The sequence below is a fragment of the Drosophila simulans genome, chromosome 2L (genome assembly GCF_016746395.2).
Source record: "Drosophila simulans strain w501 chromosome 2L, Prin_Dsim_3.1, whole genome shotgun sequence".
In the NCBI taxonomy this organism is placed as follows: Eukaryota; Metazoa; Arthropoda; class Insecta; order Diptera; family Drosophilidae; genus Drosophila; species Drosophila simulans.
The window spans coordinates 23,432,478-23,439,737 of record NC_052520.2 but is presented as its reverse complement, the minus strand read 5'-3'; the positions used below and the strand labels follow the sequence as shown (position 1 = coordinate 23,439,737).

Here is a 7,260-nt window from a genome sequence, read left to right as displayed (position 1 = left end):
CTGATTACTCTGCAATTATCTTTAGCCAGCAGTAAAACATTCCTCACCCTTATTGGTGTGCTTCACTTTCTTCAGGTGCTTTAACATTTTCAACACTTTTAATATTTTCATTTTCCACCTCTACACCGTCTGCAACTGTTTTATCACTCTCAAAATTATTATTAAAATCATCACACACATTCAGCTCATCTGTCAATTTTCTCAAATCTTCATGTGCATATTTGTAATTTCTTTTATTGGTTAAGGACTTTAAGGTATACCTATCACCCTCCAGAACCTTTAATTTTTCAAAAGGCCCCTTAAATTTCGGACTCAAATTGGTTTGATACCTTTCTTCGCTTTGAAGTGGCACAAATTCTCCTACATTGTGCCTAAGTATTTTTGCCTTATTTTTATCAAATCGCTCTTTGTCATAAGCTGCGGTGGCTTAAACATTCTTCTCAGTTTGTGTTCTCACATTTGAAAGATCAACATAATTTTCTATGTCACCAGGTGAAAGTAATCCAAATTTTCCAATAACATTTTGTGGGAGTCGAGCCGAATGGCAACCTTCTATGTGCTACCGCACTTATCTGGTGACGAACCATTTTAGGCAAATTAAAATCCTGGCCAAAATGAAAATTGCCCAATAAAAATACCACAAAATTCCAGAGTAGGATTATAGCAAGCTACGGTCACATATGATTTGCAGACTTCCGTTCTCTTTTTGTGAAGGCGTGATCGAGTGCAGTTCAATATTGTGCAAAATCCATATTTAAAAATCCACGAGCATCGTGTGGTTCGGATTATAGTTTTTCAAGGCAAATACTGCCAAGTGATAGTTTACCTTTAACTGCGTCGCTGCCGGTCCCACGTTTGGAGATAGGAGTTTTAGTGGCTGCGTCGCCAAGGCGGTTAGTATTGTTTTTCGCTAAACTTTTGACCACGCGTGAAATTTACTGTGGCTTCATTGATCGCAGATAGATTTACAACTGCTGGCATCAGGAGCACCCACCGTGTGCAGTGGAAGGCTGGGCTTGACCTCTTCTGCTGCCGACAGATCACAGGTCAACCCACCCCAGAGTTGGCGTTCTTTTTTTTTCTTCATCGCCGCACGCAGGAAGCAGATCGCCGTGCATCCATTTAATGCACAAATCAGCTTGGTGTCTTCTTCAACCCTGCGCATTCCAATAATATTTGGGCACAACACGAACCCCAGGCTGGCCTTGTCGCTGGGTATGCTGCGAACCCGAAGCAGCCGCAACACGAATGATCGTGTTCAGTATTAAGTATATTTAGAATAGTTTTTTATATTTGAGTTAACTTTTACATAAGAATATTTACTTATAAATTTCCATTATTCTAATTTAGCTTAACTTGTGGGAGATCTGACAAGTTTATATATGTGATTCTCCCGATTTATAGTAATACCTACAGCAAATCATCAAACGTCATCAGGCCTGCTGACATCGATGGAAAGTGCGTGAGTACAGAACAAAATAATAAAACACACAAACATATATATAAAGAAAGTCAGATATTCCTAAATAGTACTCTTAAAATACCTTGCCTTAATTAATCCTGATTTGAAGAAGTTTATAGATTAAATACTCATTAATCATAAATAATTCTAATGTAAAATAAGTCGAAGGAACAAAAGAAGAATGTAAGCTTATATACCAGTATTTGAATTTCTACCTTAATTACTTTTTCTTTCATTTTGTCGTTGATAATCAAAATTAATCCATAAGAGATTTTCTTAACATAAATAACGTAATTTTTAGTTTAAGGATTAGGTTTAGGAAAATGTATCTGAATCTTATATTTATCTTTAATTATATGAGGACCAAAATGAATTAATTTGACTTCTTGTTGGGCACCAAAGGGTATGTAGAGAAGTGGTTGTACTAGGGTGGAGTCCGAATGGATTCCACAGGTAGGGTGGGTAATGAATAAGGCCAATAACATCTGGGCCTCGTCTTCAGTAGGTACACCTTTTTGTCCGCTTCCTAACCGTTTGGTTATCGTTTTTTGAATATACCGTATCTCTGTCTACACTATTGTAGCTGTAACACTCTTGTTCATCGCAACACAAAACCCACGCCCATTTTCCCTGAGCATGCCGGTAAAAATCGTAGACAGAGTGTGTTGGGGTGGACAACGCTCTATGAGTGTGTTCGTTACAATTTCAAGAGGAGTCGTCTTCGTCAGACGGTTGTACAATTTATTGCCAACCGCACCTCCCCTAACACATACTGCCAAGACTGCGTTCCAGTTTCAACCGGCGTTAACATATTTTTCAATTTTCTCATGGCTCGTTCCACTTGACCATTAGCTCTACTAGCACCGGTGGCAATCAAATGCAAGGTTATTTTTTGGTCTGAACAGAATTGACTACACTTTCGGCCCGTAAAACACATTCCATGGTCAGCTTTTATTCGGTTTGGTACTCCAAACAACGAAACAACGAAACCTAATGCGTAGCTTAAAAGATAATATTATGGTTACTGTTCCTTAATTATAATGTATATGTCGCAGGTTTATTTTTAATTTCCAGTATAACGACCGTTTTCTGTTACTTTGTGTCCACTTCTTTCGTTTTCCATATTCTTAGAACACGCATTCTCTACCTCGCAACAGCGTGGCAAATAACTCTTTCTGCCGAACGTAGTCTGGTCGCCGTTAAGAATGCCATAATGCGTATTGGTATTAGTGTGTGTGTGGAGTGCAGTAAGTCTCCAAAGTGTGTTTGTATTGCGGGTAGACTTGGGTTATACGCATTATTGCAACGTCTGTTCTGCACATTAAGTTTTGATCGCCGAAGTAGACAGAAATGCCTTGCTCCCAAATTAAACGCGTCAGAATACGTTACGCCGACACGGTAGAGAGTGATGCCGAGTATAAAAGTGATTCAGATCCGACATCAGAAGTGGGATCGCCTACTCCTACTTCCAATAGTGAAAACAATTTGCTGACAATTCTAGAGTCGCAGAATGTTAAAAGAAGTGCAAAACTTACAAAGAGACCCAAAAAACTCAAATGCTGTCGTATTGCCAAAGTTTAATCCTGAACACACAGGCTCAGACGCTCAATCCTGGTGCTTAACGGTGGACTACATATTGTCCGAAATTGTCCGCTGGGCGGCAGCGCTCTTGTGTTGACCCTCAGCAAGTCGCTGGAGGGGAGTGCATCTCATGGCTGTCTCAGACGTGCTTTCCTGGCGTAACGTAACATAACTCAGTTATTTAACATAACATAACATAATTATTTTTGCAACATTTTGCGGGAACATAGACATAAGCTGTAGCAGTTATGAATCTGCTAAATGGATGCCCTAAGGAAGGAGAGTGGTTGTCATTATACGGAAGCCGAATGGTTACTTCGCTTATGGCCAGGTGGAAGTCGCTGAGTGTAGAACAAATTGCAGTATCCGTTGCGCTGGCTCATGCTGCTAGAATTGACAGGCGTTTGAGGCGTTTGGTGGTACCACCAATATCGACCTTCGGAACGAATTGCAACAAGAACTTAAAGCTTATTCGTTTGATGCTAGACCGAGCCTGCATCCCAAACGAGCTAAGCTCTATTCTCACATCAAGTGTCATAATTGCGGGAAAACTGGCCACAAAAGGTGGAATGTCGCTCGAAAACAGTGGCAGGGTATACCCAGCAACCCGCAAACAACACTCTGGTTACATGGGAGGAATAGACCGGTCTACTGTGACCTGCTACAAGTGCGGAAAAGATGGACATGTTTCTACTGTGTGTCCTGATCGTCAGGAGCGTTCATCATTTAACAAAACCAACATTGTAAAAGAAGTCAACATATGTACCGTCCTTGAGCCCGTTGGAACTTTATTCTAATCCGGTGAGTCGTTCCAATTCTGTTTCGATTCCGGAGCTGATTGCTCACTCATCAAAGAAGCCGCCTCGCAGACACTGTCTGGAACTAGAATAAGCAGCGTAGTCATTTTAAAGGGTATTGGTAATAATACGGTATGTAGCACTTTACAGATACTGGGAAATGTTGTGATTGGTGAACGTTCATTTGAAATATTGTTTCATGTAGTGTTAGACGATTACATCAAGTATGACGCTCTGATGGGTCGAGATATTTTGAGCCGGGGAATCGGCGTGACAATTACATAAAAGGCTCTTAGTATGTTTAACGAAAAATCTTATTACCCATTGAAGTTTTTGAATGCAATCCTGATTTGGCTAATGTTGACACCGACGTGCATGGATCTGATAGAGACCAATGGTTATCAATATCGCAAGAGTATGAGTATTTGGGTTCATTTGTTAGCGGAATTCCACAAAGCCGTGTGACTACAGGACAGCTAGAAATTCGCTTGATCGACCAAAATAAGAGGGTTCAAAGACGCCCGTATAGGTTGAGTGTAGAGAAAAAGGCAAAAGTTCGGCATCTAATTCAACACATGCCCCTGCTGAGTTCCAAAGAGCCATTAATCGTGCCTTAGGTGATCTTACCAACTCATACGCAATTGTCTACATGAATGACGTAATGATAGTTGCACATACAAAGGAAGAGGCGCTTGAGAGGCTACGAGTAGTATTGCAAACACTTACTCAAGCAGGATTTTCTTTTAATATTGCAAAATGCTCGTTTCTTAAGTATTGTATAGAGTATTTGGGTTTTGAAGTTAGAGAAGGTGAGATTCGACCAAACCCTAAAAAAATGCAAGCCTTTGTTAATTTGCCACCTCCGCGGTCCATCACTCAATTAAGACAATTTATTGGACTCGCCTCGCCTCGTATTTTCGCCAATTTGTACCAAAGTTTTCACAACTGCTGAAATCTCTTTACGCTTTAACTTCAAAGAGCAAAACATTTGTGTGGGAATTGGAGCACGAGAAAATACGGCAACAAGTAATATCTCTTTTAACTATATATATTTGACCCACTATTTGCTATCGAGCTTCACCTGATGCCAGTGCCGATGGCTATGGCGCTATTTTGTTGCACCGAATTGAAAAGAAGCCTCGAGTTATCGAATACTGGAGACTCTTGCCGTATACAACGCCATAAAACACTTACGTATTTATCCCATACCATCAAGCTAGATACTATAAGTTGCATTAAGTCAGTAAGGTCTTTAATATCGTTATTTGGTGTCCCTTATCGATTGATCACTGATTAAGGACGTAGTTTTGCGAGTACAGCATTCCGTGTTTTCTGCTCTGCACAGAAAATAGATTTGCATTTAATCGCCACAGGTGCTAGTTGTGCCAATGGCCAAGTAGAACGAGTCATGAGTACTCTCAAATCCATCCTAACTGCGGTTTAACTGGCCAGGGATCTTGGCAGGATTCTTTATGTGAAATTCAACTGGCTCTTAATACCACGCACAATAGAGTGACTAAAGTTAGCCCGATATTGAAAATGTTAACATGCCAAAATTGATAAAGAAAGATTTGACAAGAACAAAGCTACTGTAGTGAGGCACAAGGTTGGTGACCATGTCCTACTCCAAAAAGAAGAGCGGCACCAGACCAAGCTAGATCCTAAGTTTAGAGGTCCATTTGTGGTGGCCGAGGTACTACCAGGAGATAGATATAAGCTCAAAGCATTAAACAATAATCGAACTTATAAATATTCTCATGAATTTTTGCGAAGTATGCCTGAGAAGGGGATTACCACAGAATTAGAAGATGAAGGCGCAGAAGGCGCGGCATATCGGCTGCTGTGGAAGTTTATCTGTTTATCTTTTATCTTTTAAGTATCTTTCGATGACTCGTTTGCTCACATACTGGGTAGCCCAAATGCATGTCGTGCCGCTCGCGATTGTATAACTCTAAGCCTATTGAGCTGAGTCTTAGAGGCAGTTCCCCACACTTGGATGGCGTTGGTCAGTGTTGGACCTAATATGGCTTTTATTAAGAAAGCCTTAGTTGCCATATGGAGTTTGCTTGAGTGGAAGTGGAAGCCAGTCCAGCTTTTTCAGTTTCCATGAGGATTTGGCTCTAACTACCAGGACAAGATGCCTAACACCATACGATTTTTTGGCACACGATTTTTTCGGCGTGGCTCCAAAAGTGGCTCCAGGCTCTCTCGAATTTTTGTTCAAGGGAGAGAGAGCGGAGAGCGCTACAGCGAATAGCTCTTTTCTACGCATACAATGACAGCAAACAACTGTATGTGTGCTCATGCATTGTAAATTTGACAAAATATGCCCTTCACCTTTGAAGTTCTTAGACTTTAAATCTATATTATTTTTAATCAATTGGCACCATGTGAAGAATTCTTGTTTTGCATTGCCTTAACGTTATTATTATTTAAATATAGCTTAGAAATAGTAATAGCCGAATCTATGTACATAATATACCAAAATAAATTTCAAAAATGACTTTATATTAGAATAGTTGTCATCACAGAATTCAACTTGCGACGTGTGAAAAATAAATAAGGCAATGATTGTTGAGTGCTTGTGTCTGCACTTCGTGCCTCAAGATATAACTTTTGCAATAAACAGTTTTTATATTTTTACTTATTTTGTACATTTTTTATTTCTCAATAGACTCGGACTTCGGGAAACTAAAGGCACCATCTGATCTTTTTTTTTAATATTTGAAAAATACACATTTAAATTTTTGAAATATTTTTAAAAATAATAAAAAACGTGTGTGTATTAACAAGTATATTGTTGAGCGGTACATTAAGTGCACAAATGAAAGTAGTGTTTTCTCAAAATGGCTTTATGTAAATATTGAATGTTATATATATTTCACATAGTTAATTATACAAATAATTATAAATATGTTAACGGTCTAAGAGAAGACCTATGCAGGTTTGAGATCGCAGGGTAAATGTGCCACAGGCCGACATAGTGCAGTTAATGGCTATGTATCATTTAACAGTCCATCGCAGTCCATCGTTGCATGCAGCCATTCCTAAACTGCATTTTAAGCGAATTGCAAGGATGAGTGCGACGCAAGAAGATGAAGATGGCATAATGGACTGCTGCAGACCTTCATGTCACATCTTTTGAAACGCTTCTTTCACGTCCAAAAATACGACTGTGTAATGCTTGTGAACAAAGCCATGTGTGATGTGCTTTACAAGGCGATTGATTTGTTACGGGCCAACCATACCTGCGGCAGTTCAATCAAGCGGGTAAGCAAAATTCTCTCAAAAACTTTGGATACAGTTGGTAGCAGGCTTATGGGGCGGTATGAGTCGATCTGTGTTCGTGACTTTCTTTGGGACTTTGGGGATCATTACAATGCGCGAGTTACAATGCTGTGACCCAGGGAGGAAAGCTTA

General features: G+C 39.8%; 1 long non-coding RNA gene across 1 annotated transcript; it reads left to right on the top strand.

Annotated features, from left to right (window-relative positions):
- Window positions 1-535: 535 nt before the first annotated feature.
- LOC123327382 lies at window positions 536-1,869 on the top strand. Its single transcript, XR_006542119.1, has 3 exons — window positions 536-893; window positions 960-1,268; window positions 1,351-1,869. It is a non-coding gene; the product is annotated as an uncharacterized LOC123327382 (long non-coding RNA).
- The last annotated feature ends 5,391 nt before the right edge of the window (window positions 1,870-7,260 follow it).